This window comes from Stegodyphus dumicola, chromosome 6 (assembly GCF_044657685.1).
Source record: "Stegodyphus dumicola isolate Sdum_Otavi_A_Nest chromosome 6, ASM4465768v1".
Lineage (NCBI taxonomy): Eukaryota > Metazoa > Arthropoda > Arachnida > Araneae > Eresidae > Stegodyphus > Stegodyphus dumicola.
Window position 1 is genome coordinate 179,005,098 of NC_140773.1, and position 14,931 is coordinate 179,020,028.

Genomic DNA, 14,931 nt, shown 5'->3' on the forward strand with positions numbered 1-14,931 from the left:
AACCGTCATTTATTTTTCATCACATTATCTGCAACAGCCTTTGCAGACTGATACATCTTTCAAAGAGTTAAGGTGTAGACTTAGATAAGATTTTTTTTATCTGCTTTAGAAGGAAAGGTAAAATCCAGAAGAAAATATCAGTTGATTAATCTTGAAAAAAAGCTAGATAAGCTTGGATTAGTTATGACTGAAAGATGTCCCTGCAATTTTTGGAAAAAGATCAATAATTTCAGTTTGAAAGCGAAATATTTTGAAGCATTTACATTTGCGGTATGCGTTAATCCACCTGAAGTTCTGTCGTTTTGTAATAACGATGTACCTTCATCAAAATCGGCTCGTATGGAAGCAGTAAGGCAGATAATGATATGTAATTAATTTTAATTTTCTCAAATGCCCATCGTTTATGGAAGAAGTTTGTAGAGACATTAGGTTATTTTGATGCTGGAGCCGCGAAAAATGAGCAATGCTCTGGCCGGGACTCGAACCTCGGACCTCTCGAATACGCGCTGAGCGTGCTGACCGCGAAGGCATGCTAAGAAGGCGGGAGAAATGCCTTACATACTCCCCCTTTTAAAGGGTGACTGGGGATTAGGGGACCCAATCGCCAGATCCTGGTGGTGGAGGATCATCATCCACCACCTTTTTTAGTTCGGGCGCCACTGTAGTGACATTAGGTTATTTTTTGAAGTAGAAGAGATGAAGTATAAGCAAATCGAACCACGGACCTCTCGATACGCGTCGAGGGTGCTGCCCATTACACCACGAAGGCATGCTAAAAGGGCGGAAGAAATACCTTGTAAGTTTTAATGAAAGAGACAGCGAAATGCTAGCAAAAACCCGCACTTTGAACCTTGAATGGTGTAGGAATTCAGGGCACCCAAGTACGGCCCCTAACACCCGCCTGTTTAACGATTAACTGTTTAGAATTTAAGGGCATAAATATGACAGTGAATCATTTTATAGACGATTATCCATAGCTCAAAATGATTTTGACCTTTTGTGGATGTCGTCATTTCAGAGATCTGGTGTTAAATATTAATCTTTATTTAGGTTCTCAAAAATACTAGTCACTTTCAGAGGTGGCCTTCTTAGGGAGTTGGTCATCACGAAAATTATATGCATTTGCTGATATTTGCTGATATTGGAATATCAAAATCAACATATAATTTTTGACTCCTCAAAAACTTAATCATATGTAGTCTGCTATTGACTAGCATCATTACCAACAACGTAAAAATATGAGTACTTCTTTATATGCTTTGTACGTTTTGTGCGTATATTGTATGCTTTATAAAGCTTTGCATGCTTTGCATATATTTTGTATGGTGTGTAAAGCTTTCCATGCTTTGCACATGTTTTGTATGGCTTGTAAAGCTTTGTACACATTTGGTACGTATTTTGTAAATAAGTGAGCTGTATCGTGACAGCCTCTTTCCTGAGATGTACCCTCCTTCTCAAAGTGACCCGTATTTCTGAAAAAGCTAATAAATATCAATACTGAACATTACCTCTCTAAGAAGACTATTTCCACAAAAGACTAAAACCTTGAGCTTTAGAGAGGGTTGTTCTGTGTTATAGGTTTACCAAAATATGATCTATGAGTTCATGACACAAGTAGCATTTTAAAGTCTTTTAATATTTGGTTTGGTAATTTTCTAAAATTTCTGTAAATTTCCGAGAAATTTTTGAATGCATTTCCTGAAAAAAGCTCGTACATAAGCAGATCTGGGAAAGCACACGTACTTCAAAGGCCATTTTCAACTTAAAAACCCATTAATAATCACATGAATAATATTCTACAAACTTAGAAGTCATTTTAAATGTTTTAACACATTTTCGTACGTTAATATACGTACATATATATAAGTAAGAGAATGTTAAAAGGCTAATGCTAAAAAATACATTTGACACTATAGTTCCTTAGCAAAATTGTAAAATCACGTAACAACTAGAAACAATAGTAAAACAGTAAAAGCTATCTCGTAAAAACTAAATATAAAAATTAAAAATCGAGATGACTTCAAAATTAAAAAGGGGTGAGAAAAAATTAAGAAATTTAAGCGCACAAACAATTTTAAAAAGAACTCTTGTAAAAATTAAATACATTTCAAATACATAGTAAATATGTACAAAAAATTGCAGTAAATGATAAATAGCTCAACTCGAGGCTTGACCACTAAGGTCTCTCTAATTCATGTTGTCTTGCTTCTTTCATACATATATTTATTTAACAAACATTCTGTATTCGTAAAAAGCAAATTTAAAGTTAATTAAATTTTAAATGAAATTGAATTACAAATAAATGATTAAAACTAATCTACAATATCATTTAAATTCTGAGAGCATATGTAAATCAAGTGCAAGTATCAAAATATATGAATATATAATAAATGTATAATATATAATTCCAATAATGTTTTTAATCCTAAAAATTTATTAATTCGATTGACATTTTACCTATGACCTTTGGTCTCTTGGAAAAAGCTCTTTCTAAACGCAAACCCACCACGATAGAGGGACTCTGGAAATTAGTGACGTAGAAATGGAAATCAGTATCCTTAGCAATTTTAAAAAAAGCCCTTCTGTCATGGAAATCCCGATGCAGACAGCCATAACGATCACGATGCAGATCGATTTGATAGCCAGAAAAAGAGGCAATCGAACATTAAAAAAAAATTTCTGTATATATTAAACATTAATTAAACGGTTCCGAAATCGATCTAAAATGTGTAAACACCCTTTGTTTTTCTAAACTGTACTATCATTTTAAACGTAAATATATATTTAGAATAAAAAGAATATGTAATACTACAGTACACTTACAAGAAGAAATACTTTACTTCGTCACAATTTTGAAAAATAACCAAATTCCTCATAAAATAATTAAAAATACCTTAAAAAAAGCTGGCATTAGCCTTACCAATTTTTAGACAATTTGTTTTGGATAATGAAATTTTATATTTAAAGCCCAATGGGACGGTATAAAGTGGATGGTTGATTCAGATAATCTAATGTAAAAATTGCATAAATGTACAGATTATTCTCGTCACTACATTTTCTTTCCTCCAAAGATTTTGGCACTATACTTTAATACTATTGTTTTGATAGTTTTGAATTACTTAGTTGGCCAAATTCTACTATTATTAACAAATCGGGCCTTTTCATTTTTCATAGTAGCTTGACCGCCCTCTAGCTTAAAGAATGACGACTTTTATTAACAAATGACTTTTTTCCATACTCTTTCTTTCGTGGCCAAAATAAGTAATTTTAGCTGAATTAGCCATTTTCACTTATTTGAAGCAGTTTTGTTCTAACAACTTGACTGACGCCATTTTGAGTTCTTTCCGTGTCTTTTCGCGTCTATCACACCCTCTCTAAAAAAAGGGGGATAAGAGTTCCCGCCAAAACTACAATCTCAGCCCATTGTCCTATGCAGATTAGATTGTTTCACCCACCTACGTCACACGACGAGAAGGAAGGTTGGTAGGACACGGAGGGGATTTGCACCCTTTTCAAATCTGTTACGCGATACAGAGGACGGCACCACCCAGGTCAGTTTTTTCGTTTCTTTTGTTTTATGTGTTCTTTTTGGTCCTAATAAGACCCAACGGCGTTTGTTTTCTTGCAAGTTTAATTGCATATTAATTTGTTTACAGTGCCATTATCTTTATAAAAGTTTTTTCTTCTTTAAGCTATGCAGGACCAGCCCGTACGTTATTGTATTTTTGACTAATAGCAGACCGTTATTTATTTTATTTTGATTTTAATTTTGCATTGCTGGGAGTTGCATTTACCTTTTCTAAGGGGATTCATACATCTTAAAACCCATAAGATCTTCGAATATGTGACTGTTGCAAGAATTTGGATAACTTATTTATTTTAAAAGCAATTACTTCCAACTTTTTACAGCTGACTACATAATATAGCTGTTTTCTGAAATAGTAATCAGAAAGTTTCTGTTACCACAAATATTTTTATAATTTAATCCGCTTTGTGACAAAAGTTTTCGTCAAGTTTCCACCTTGCGCGCATAGTTTAAAACATTCTGTTGCATAATTTAATTCCATATTTAATATATAGCTTTTATAACATTTGGAAACTACTGTGAACCTAAAATTCAAAGAATTTCATGTTAAATTTTTATTTTATTTGGAGTTGAGTTTATAAAATGTATTTTATTAAAAAAATCTGTAATGTTTTCTAGCATAAATTTTTTTAATACTAAAATATTCATCAAATTTTTGGTTCAGTTAGAAAATAGTGCCCATATAAAGAATTCCATCAAATTTCAAGTATGTACCATTAGTCATTTTTAAAATATTATGCGCGCAAGGTGGAAACATGATGAAAACTTTTGTCACAAAGCGGATTAAATTACAAAAATATTTGTGGCAACACACACTTTCTGGTTACTAGTTTCTAAAGCAGCTATATTATGTAGTCAGCTGTAAAAAGTTGGAAGTAATTGCTTTTAAAATAAATAAAATATCCCAATTCTTGCAACAGTCACATATTCGAAGATCATAAGGGGTTTAAGGTGCATGAGCCCCCTTAACACCTTAATGTGTTTTTCTGCGGACGCGTCGGGAAAAAGGAACAGAGAATTGAAGCTCCAAAAAGATTTATTCGGGACAATTCATGTTTTTTTTTTTTTTAATAAAAAAATTTTACTTATCAAACAAGAGCTTCAATGGTCTGTTTCGGCGAAACGCGTAATGGTATTTAGCCTAGTTCGACACTCAATCATTTTTCCCTTGAAAAGCCTGGTTGAGGGTACGAGTGGGTTAATTTACCATTTTCCGCATTGTAATTATTGTATTTTTGTAATTTTGCAATTTATGTTTTCATTATAATTTTTGCATTTTATGTTTTAATATTTTTCCGTCAATCTATGTTTATGTGTATTAACTTTTCACATATCACAACGGTCAGATTAGTTTTTTTCATGCATTCGCATGTCTTCCAACTTTGATTTTTAACAGTTTTTTTCGCGTGTAAGCAGTTTTTTTTCCAGTTTTTTCCAGATTAATATTTCTTTTAAAAATTTCTTCTTTGTTAATATTTTAGTAATACAGCGTTGAACTATTTCGTAGAGCTACAGCTCCTGGTAACTTTTTAGCAAGATCGCTGCAATGTTTCTACCTACTATTATTTCATATATTTTTGCAGCATTATGCGCAAAAAAATTTTTAAGACCAAATAGGTCTAACATTACTTGTTAGCTTTACAATTTCTGTTTCAATTGTATATATATATATATTTTTTAATCCTATATAAAAGTTTTTTTTTTCCCTCCCCTTCGCGTTTCCAGCTTCTTGCGAAATTCACCAAAATGTCCATAAAATTTTCTTTATTTCCTAATTTACGAAGAACCTTAAAAATGCTGTAAAATACATAGGTAGAAAAGGACATACACCCATTTTAATTCTTATTCTCTACGTTTCAACCGTTAGCACCAAAAAGTGTTAATCATATGCTATACTGTTACTCTTCTTCGCACTTTCCACATCCTTAAATTCAAATAAAAGCTTACGAATAAAGCACATAATTCGAATGCAATTCAAAGATGTGCTAAATCGCATTACTGTAATTACCCTTCATTATTCCATTGAAAAGTCTTATCTCGCTAAATTAGACGCTCTAGCTATTTCTCATTGCAAGAGAGCGAAACACAAACGTCATTAGAAACCGAGTCATTGGCTTCTTAGAATATATTCCTTCAATTAAACTAATTAAGTGCAAAAGTTACGCAAGATTATAAAGACACAAAACTGTGATTCACTTATCTTGTCGGCAAAAGATAAGCTTTAGTATGATGACATCTCGTCTGCGTATATGACGCAGTAATAGGCATAGTGTAAGCTATTTCTGGCATGTCTTATAAATATGTATTAACCTTTACCTACGCTTGTGGGCAGATCCAGCTAACACTGCAACAAAACCATTTGTTTAGTTTATTTTATTGCTGTAAACGGAATTTAATATTATTGTGAGGGGAAGTTTCAGAGTTGCTGTGTAATGGGGGTCACGGGCGCATAAAGTAAACTCTCTGTTCAGTCTGCAAGGTAGTCTAGGACTTCATAGAGATGAGATTAGATTCATGATAAGAATAAATGGCTGCATTTATTTTCCACGTAGCAAGAAGATATTTAATTGAATTGAAAATGGTAGAAATACAACCTTTTTCTCTTCAGTAGGGGATCAGATAAATATTTAAGATCAGTATTTAGAGTTTAACTATAATGTTAAGCACTTTTTGACAAAACGAATAAAAGATAAACAAGTTAAAAATCTACAGTTTGCTAGATTAATTTGTACTTTGGTCATATATTTCCATACATACCAGATTTAGGAATAGTGAAGTCTCCTAATGTCGACCACCTCCCTTACGCAACCACTTCTGAAACTAACCATCTCTTAGAACAGTGGTCTCAAACTGGCGGTCCCCGAAGCAATTCTGTGTGGCCCGCGAAGACAGTTTATGAATTTGTTACAAATACAGTGTTACAAAGATTTCAATTATTTGAAATCCGAATTTACGCTATTTCCATTTCCATTAAAAACGAACATGAATAATGCATCAGAAAATTAGCCTATTAATTTACAATGTGAAAAAATATCTCATTTTGAAAATACCGATTTTATTAACTTTTATTAATATGTGTCAGAAAATAAATACCCTTAGATATGAATTTTGGCTTCTAAGATTAATTAAATACATTTAAATGCGAACAACCTTTTTTTCACAGCTGAAAATTAATAAGAATAAAACCCGATTGATAGACGTGCATCTACAATCCGTTACGTATATAATTTCTAGAAATTTTTGTTTAAGGCTACAAGCTTTATCAAAATCGAAACTATAAATTTGTATATGAAATAAAAGAAGTTATAATTATTTACCCACAAGCATGTGTATTTTCATTTATAAGTCGAAGAAAAATTTAATAAATAAAAAAAAGACTAGTTATTATTATTTATTCTCAAGTTTTGTCCTACTTGAAAAATTTTATCTGAAAAATTGAGAATATTTTCCTAGTTTGTTTCCGTTTAAATTAAAATAAATATGTTTTGTGATTATTTAAACATATTACAACTATTTTAAATAAACGTTAGTCAAAAAATTAAATATTTAGCTGTCAATATATTTGAATTGCAAACATGTAACCAACAAAAATATTTTGCAGGTACTAAATTTGTAGATTTAAGGTAGAAAATAATCTTGAATTTTTCTCCTTTGCAATATTATTGTTATTGCTCATGTATATTTTGGTGTTGGTGTATTTAATTATGGCAAAGCACACTAGGGCTATTTGCCTAAGGGGAGGGATGCCTTCATGGAGGACTCTCTAAGGGAAACTGGCTTGTATACACGTTACACATGGGGAAAACCACGAAAACACCCATGCAGCCAGCCCGTTTGCGGGATTCGAACCTCGGACCGAACTACCAGTGTTCAGCGACTCTACCGCTCGGCCGCTGGTGGGCCGCCATGTATATTTTGAAAATACTTAGTAAGAAAAATTTTAAATATTATTTATTTTGTTAATAAAAATTTTTTAATTATGTTAAAAAAAATCTGGCCCAGTTAGATCGTGCAATTTGAATCTGAGACCACTGTCTTAGAACATAAATAACCATGGAATTGAAATTCTTCTCTCTGAGGCAATCATCTTCTCAGACCAAAGTTATCTGGAATTGTGGGGAATTATCTTACCCCCTTTAAAAAATATTCACTGAAAATTCTAGAATCGCCACCTCCCCAAGACGACCTTTTCTGAAAATAATCAGTATTTCTGAGAATATAATTAAATAAACATATTGATAACATCACCTACAATCATGCTGTCTCAGGCGACCGCTTCTAACGAAAACCAAAATCGCCTGGAACCCTAGATAGTAACCTTAAATGGATTTTTTTTTTTTTTTTTTTTTTTTTTAAATTTTCAGTCTGATAACACAAGTTATTTATACGTTAGGGAAACATCTTCAATAATTTAGTACGCAAAACGGACGAAAAATATTAAAATCATATACATATACCATGTGAAAGAAATAGAATTTTCTCTATAAATATGCAGCTCCAGGCAATTTTTCAGTGAAGTACGCAGTATGCCATTAGAAAATCCCTTACTCATTACAATATCGTAACAGATGCTTATAATACATAGTGAATCCTCTCGTGTCACCATCACGATCATTTCCGATAGGGACTAAAATTTATGAGAACATCAGTTCTGCAAGTTAACTACCTTACGAAATTATTTAAAACTACGGATGGTCATCTCGGTTGGTTTACTTTATGCGATTCCGGCAAAGCCTCTAGCGTTATCTGCCTAAGGGAAGGGATATCTTCGTGGAGGACGTTTTAAGGGAAATTGGCTCCTATACACGTTACACACGGGGAAAACCACGAAAACGACCATACAGCCAGCCCTTTCGAGGGTTTCGAGCCTCAGACCGAACTACCAGTGTTCAGCGATTTTACCGCTCAGCCACTGGTGGGCCAATTTATCTCGGAGGAGGTTCACTGGAGATGATAGTGTTTCTCTCTCTTTTATATTCTAGTTTCTTGTACTTCCCATTACCTCAACTTCCGATGAGTAAACCATTTTTAAACCTCTAAAGCTTGCTTATTGTTCTTCTGATTCTGGAAGAGGAAACTACGCTGGAAATATAATGAAATCTTTTGACATAAAGTTCTTTGTAAGGGTCCAGTATTTCTGAGCGTATGAATAAATATTTCTCTTCAAAATCACCTCGCTAAGATGATCACATGTACAGGTAACCAAAACAAAGTGGAACCTAAGTAATCATCTGAGACAGAAATTCACTGCATATTAAAAGTCGAATGCATTTTAAATAATCTTATACAGTAAATCCTCTCTAATGCAATACAGCCAGGTTCCAGGTTCCACTTATTATCTTTTGCAGAAGTAGTCGTCTCAGAGGGGTGTTATTTCAGTACGGAATGTTCATTTCTTTTTGTAAAAGTACTAATCAGTTTCAGCGATAGTCATCTACGCGAGATACTTGGCCGTGAAAGGATTCATTGAAATGTATTATAAAGATTTAAATTATTAAGAACTGCATTTATTCATTTGTTAATGCTTAGTTGATCAAACAATGCAGTTATAATTTGAAAGGTAAATGGAATATTTTAACGCCAAGGTGAAAGGTAACATTTTATAAATTGGCTATTTGACAGGACGTTAACAATATATTAAATTTTACGTTCACATAATAGCCACACTTGTCAGGTTACTTGGATGATAAGTGCCAAGGAATGTAACATAACGTAAAGGGCTAACAATATTTGAGATTCCGCTAAAGACATTCATAACGTCAAAAATGTCTAAGCCAACCACTCCATGGCTGCAAGCGATTTTGGTCTTCCATGGAGGTGGTCGCCTTGAAAATTTTAAGTTTAATATCGATGTTTAAGAATGTTTCCGAAATGACTACTGTGATAGGTTTTATCCTATGTAATTTTTCTTTTGTGTAGGTACTATGCGATGGGCTGAATTTTCTGGAGAACCGCCAAAAGTTTTCCTTTTAGAGATGATAAATTATCAAGGCTGACGACCAGTGCAGTTGCACCAGTGGCAAAGTTTTTAGAATTTAGAGACATAACGAGCAGCAAAATGTTTAGAATTTAAACAAGTAAAGAGCAGCAAAATTTAAGGATGGCAAACTTTTAGAATTTAGGGGAGACACTAGGCAGTAGGACCGGCAAAATTTTAGAATTTACGGAAGTCTCGAGCAACATAATTTAGTACTCGCAGAGATTGCACCGGGTGGCAAAACTTCTAGAGACTATCCTGATTGTGTTTTTGTTCTATCTTAGTCGCGTAAATCAATGAAGAAAGCAGAATCGTAAGAAATGCTGATTATAGAATGCTATAAAATAGTACACCGTGCAAACATTTTTCGAGACAAACATTTTCATATGAATGTTTCTGGAGTGATGTTTGTTTTCTTGTGGAACAGCCCACCCACCTGACCACAACTGGCCTGCGATTTAATTAGGCTGTTCAGTTATAAGCACTAACGTAGAACATACACTAAAGTTCCAACATTTGATCGATTATTATTGGTATAATTCATAATACTTTCTGAGGTGATATATTATCAAAAGCAGTTTTCACGTTTTTCTATTTCAGCTGTATGAATCTGACCTTGATATCTCTTTTACTCTTTGTATAAAAAATTACTGCAAACGTTCCCATCGTTTGTCAACCCTCTGCACTTAAAATATTCTTGACTATCCTTTCTTTACTTAAATCTGATGTTTACAATGCTTCAATTCATAATCTTGTTTCTTCGGCTCACAAAAAAGTCTATGGCCTTCATATTTCAAGACGCTGACTGATTGGTACAAGGTTTTTTTTTAGTATTTTATCAAATAAATAAGATGATAATGCCAGAAATAATCTCAACCGGATCAACTATCTTATGCTTTCACAAAATATCACGCCTCGTATCAAAATGTTGACTCAGGTTTTTACCAGTTCTCTCTTGGAGCGACTTTTCTAACTGCAACAGATTGTTGCGCAATACTTCACCTGTTGTCGTTTGACTCAACTGTAATATTTTAAGCCTTTGTAAAAGGCATTCAATATGAAACCAAATCTCCTGAAGGTAGATGCTTGCTTAATCTCCTGAAGGTAGATGCTTGCTTTCCATATTTCTTTAAAGATCAGGAAAAAATCGGATAATACAGCATTTATTTTTTTCTTTTTCAGTTTAATTCTTTGAAAGCATTATTTTGTTAAATGTACGCTATGAAATTTTATCTTGTATTTTGTACCTTTCACACGATAATATTTTTTACATCAAATACAACAGTTTTCCTTCTTGTATTGCAGGATTATTTTGGGATTTTAGTAACATTACGTGCTGTTAATATTGTGGTAATGCGTATTTAGAAGCTTCTCTAATGCAGGATGATAAATTCTGATCTTGTTTCATTCATTTATATCGCATTTTTGGGTGTACTCCAACTGCGCTAATGAAAATCCCCCCCCGGGTCGAACTATAGTCCAACTGCGCCAACCAGAATTTCTTCCCCCTGCTGCCTACAGGGTTACAATTTAACTTTTCGAAGCCAATTGTAGCCAAGAGGAAAATAAAAATAAATAAATAGAATTACATATCACAAGACCAAGTAAAAAACTATCTAACAAGCAGGCTAATTAAATGAATAACAGTAATAAATGCGACAAAGAAAATAAAAGGTATTGGTAAACATACATATTAGCATTACAAACATCTTTCATTTATTATAATATCATAAATTAAATAATTATAAAGCATACAAAGTATATTTTTAATAAATTACATCAATAATAGTCAAGATGTCTGAGCTAGACTCGAAAATTTAATAGAATTCACTAGCGTGCAAAAAATTATTTCATATCAAAGTGTGCTAAAAATATTTTTTGTTAATTAAAGTAATCATGTAAATGTTTGCAGAAATTAAATTTAGTTAAATTTAAAAAAAAAAAGCTTAGCATGAAATCTATTATAACAACATTACTATGCATTTGGAACACTGACGTATAAATTGTAAATAAATTAAAATTATTATGCTAAGAAGTTTTTTCTAAAATTTATCTAGAAGAAAAGAATTAGATAAACACTATGGCAAATTAATATAATCAGTCAGGCCTCTCAATAAATAAAAGTTTATTTTTTTAACCAAAAATTAAAAATTGGGATGCAAAAGTTTGAGTAATATACTTGAAAATATCTGAACATATAATTAATTAGAAATGTATAATTAAATTAATAACAAGCTAATTAACAGTAACATAAATCTTAATTTCATTCAATCTAAAACAAGCAATCGATGAGGAGCTCAGCATAACTGAAGTTTTAATGCTATTTTACGTAGATTTGCGTATAAAATAAAAGTTGCACTTGTGAAACAAGTGAATAATGTACTGATAGTCAACAGGAATTAAAATACAGAGGTTAAAAATATAACAACTTGTCAGAGGGTATGCAAAGTTGCCATGGCTAGAGAAATTGAATGGTTATAGAAAACTCATAAAGTTAAGCGCTACAGTGTGAAAAGAAAATTCTGGAATAAACATGTTAAGAAAATTAGATGGAGAAATAATCCTTAATTTATTGATATCCATATAAACTCTATGCTTTTGGAAAAATGTTACATATAATTTGCACCGAGGTATCAATCACTGAGACATTAGGTTATTTTTTGGAAGCCGGAGAGATGAAAAATTTGCAACCGCCTTCGCCGTGAATGGAACCACGCACCTCTGGAATACCGGCCCAGCGTTCAGAACCACTACACCACGAAAGCACGCTAGGAAGGTGGAAGAAATACCTTATACTACATCAGATTTTCCTCTATAATGTACAGTATATAACATATCATAAAAAAATAATTCCACGTAAATAATTTAAATATAACAATCAGATTAAGAACATAAACAAATGCTTTTTTTTTGGTGGGGGGGGGGAGTTACATAGGTTTTCAGAAAAATAAATAAATAAATAAATAAATAAATAGCACATTCTAATTGCGCAAAATTCTGTTTTAATGAATATAATATATTAGTGCATTTTTTTTTTTATTTGGCATAAAAGTGCTTAATTTTTAAATTACCTCGTTTAAAAATATTCACCCTATTTCTTGTTTCCTATTCTAGTTTTCCGTTCTTCCTATTTTTTTCTATTGAGTTTTGTGTTCTTGCGTTTAATTTTTTTTATTGCACTTATTCCATAAAAAAATTTATTTATTTAAAAATATTATTAATCTTTAAAATATATTAAATAATTTTAGTATAGTTTCCCCTCATATTTATTTTATATAATTTCTTCTTTAATACATGATACAGCTTTATATCAATAAACAATTCATTATCAATTTCATTAATACTTTTCTGTAATCAATGGGACCATGGCTATGCTAATCAGTTGCCGGCGCATATTTGATTATTGACCCCTTGATCATCATTGACCACCTTTTAAAGTTCATCTACTACCTGGGGATCAATATCGACCTTGTTGGGAAAACCTGATCTAAACAATCTGATACAGAGGAGTAATGTTTTTAAAACTGATCTTGAATTAATGTGTGTGTGTGTGTATTTAATTATGACAAAGCACACTAGGGCTATCTGCCTAAGGGGAGGACTTTCTAAGGGAAACTGGCTCGTATACACGTTACACATGGGGAAAACCACGAAAACACCCATGCAGCCAGCGCCCGTTCGCGGGATTCGAACCTCGGACCGAACTACCAGTGTTCAGCGACTTTACCGCTCGGCCGCTGGTGGGCGATCTTGAATTAATGAAAAATATAGTACATAATACTATATATATGGATGATACGATGTGGCGAACAGACTTTTCCAAAATCTCGATTTACACTTTTTTAATTTAATTTTGAAACGATTTTTTTAAATATCTTCATTTATTGAATAAAGTAAAAATCTTAGAAATTTAGTCTTTGGATCATCAGAAAAAGAGAAAAAAATCTTTTAAATGAAGTTTAACGTAACTTTTGACTTTTTCGGCAAATTCGCTGGATGTTCTACTCGTAGATTATTTGAGGTAACCAATTGTTGGAAGGAGTTATTAGAGTGATTATTTTCAATTTAATTGTTTGATATTACGATTTAATTATTATTACAACTTAATTTTTACCGTGTCATTGAGACTAAAGAGATGAAAATAAAAATTAGGTAAATGAAATTAAAGAAGTTTTATATGTTAAGCTTTCAAATAAAACAAATTCAATAATTAATGAACTAATGAACTAAGCAAGAGATTAAATAATTCTCTTTTCAAAATTCATCTGCAATTTCATACCACGAATAATGAAGACATGGGCGCATAAATAACAGAAGCCAATAATAGAACTGCAATGTCAAAAGTATAGTATAAGGCATTAAATTTTATGCATTTAGGCCCCACAAAGTCAGTTCTTTTATTAAAGAAACATTACATATCAAAGTTTGGTTTGGTTTGGTTTGATAGACTGTGGCAAAGCACTCTAGGGCTATCTGCCTAAGAGAAGATATGCCTTCGTGGAGGGCTTTCTAAAGGAAATGGTTCGTATACACGTTACACATGAAGAAAACCACGAAAACGCCCATGCGACCAAGTCCGTTCTCCTGAAATCGAACCCGGGCGATTTTACCGCTCGATCGCCGATGAGCATTACATATCAAATATTCCCAAATAAAGACGCTTTTATTTACAGCATATATTCTTCTAGGAATGTTGAGAGAATTTAGAATCGAGCATTCTAATACACAAAAATGTAACACAACTGGCCAACATAAACTTGAACTTAACAAAACTTAAATTCCAAATTTTGCAAAATAAATTTTTGCTGACCCAAATGAGAAAATATATAAATGTCCCCTTTCGTTTTATCATAAGTTTAAAAAATAATAACAATAAAGATCTTGTCTTTTTTTACATATTTGTGTCATCTTGCATGTTATTACAATATCATTATTAAATTTTGCGAATATGGATTAATGATAGTTTTTTTCTCAGTAAATTAAAAATCTGCTTAAGAGATATTTAAATTGAATATATCAGTCTAAACATCATCAAAATGTAATTTTTTTAAAAACTTTCAAGAGATTTACTTCCTGAAGTAAGATAATATAATTTTTAAACAATATTTTAATTTTTATCAGCAATTCTAATTAAAAAGCTTAAATTTCAAGAGCATATGTTTATCATCAGTATTTCTTTGCTCCGTAATTTGAAGTGCTAAGTTTGGCAATAACTTTTTCAGAATTCAAAGGTCATTACAAAAAATCTAAATTTAGGAATGATCTTTGTATCAGATTTAACGATAACTAATATGAAACTAGGTGAAATTTTAAATTTTATGTTTAAGAGATTTAACGATAAGTTTTTTTCTTTTCTCTAGAAAGGCCC

General features: G+C 32.0%; 1 protein-coding gene across 8 annotated transcripts in view; it reads left to right on the forward strand.

Moving 5' to 3' along the window:
• Positions 1-3,353: 3,353 nt before the first annotated feature.
• Positions 3,354-14,931, forward strand: part of LOC118198596 (uncharacterized) — a 385,056-nt gene continuing 373,478 nt past the window's right edge. The window contains exon 1 of one of the 8 annotated variants that reach the window (XM_085819213.1): positions 3,354-3,551. The gene's annotated coding sequence lies outside the window, so the exon portion shown is untranslated. The remainder of the gene's footprint in view (positions 3,552-14,931) is intronic. The other 7 variants (XR_015041771.1, XR_015041770.1, XR_015041772.1 and 4 more) reach the window with 7 other exon arrangements.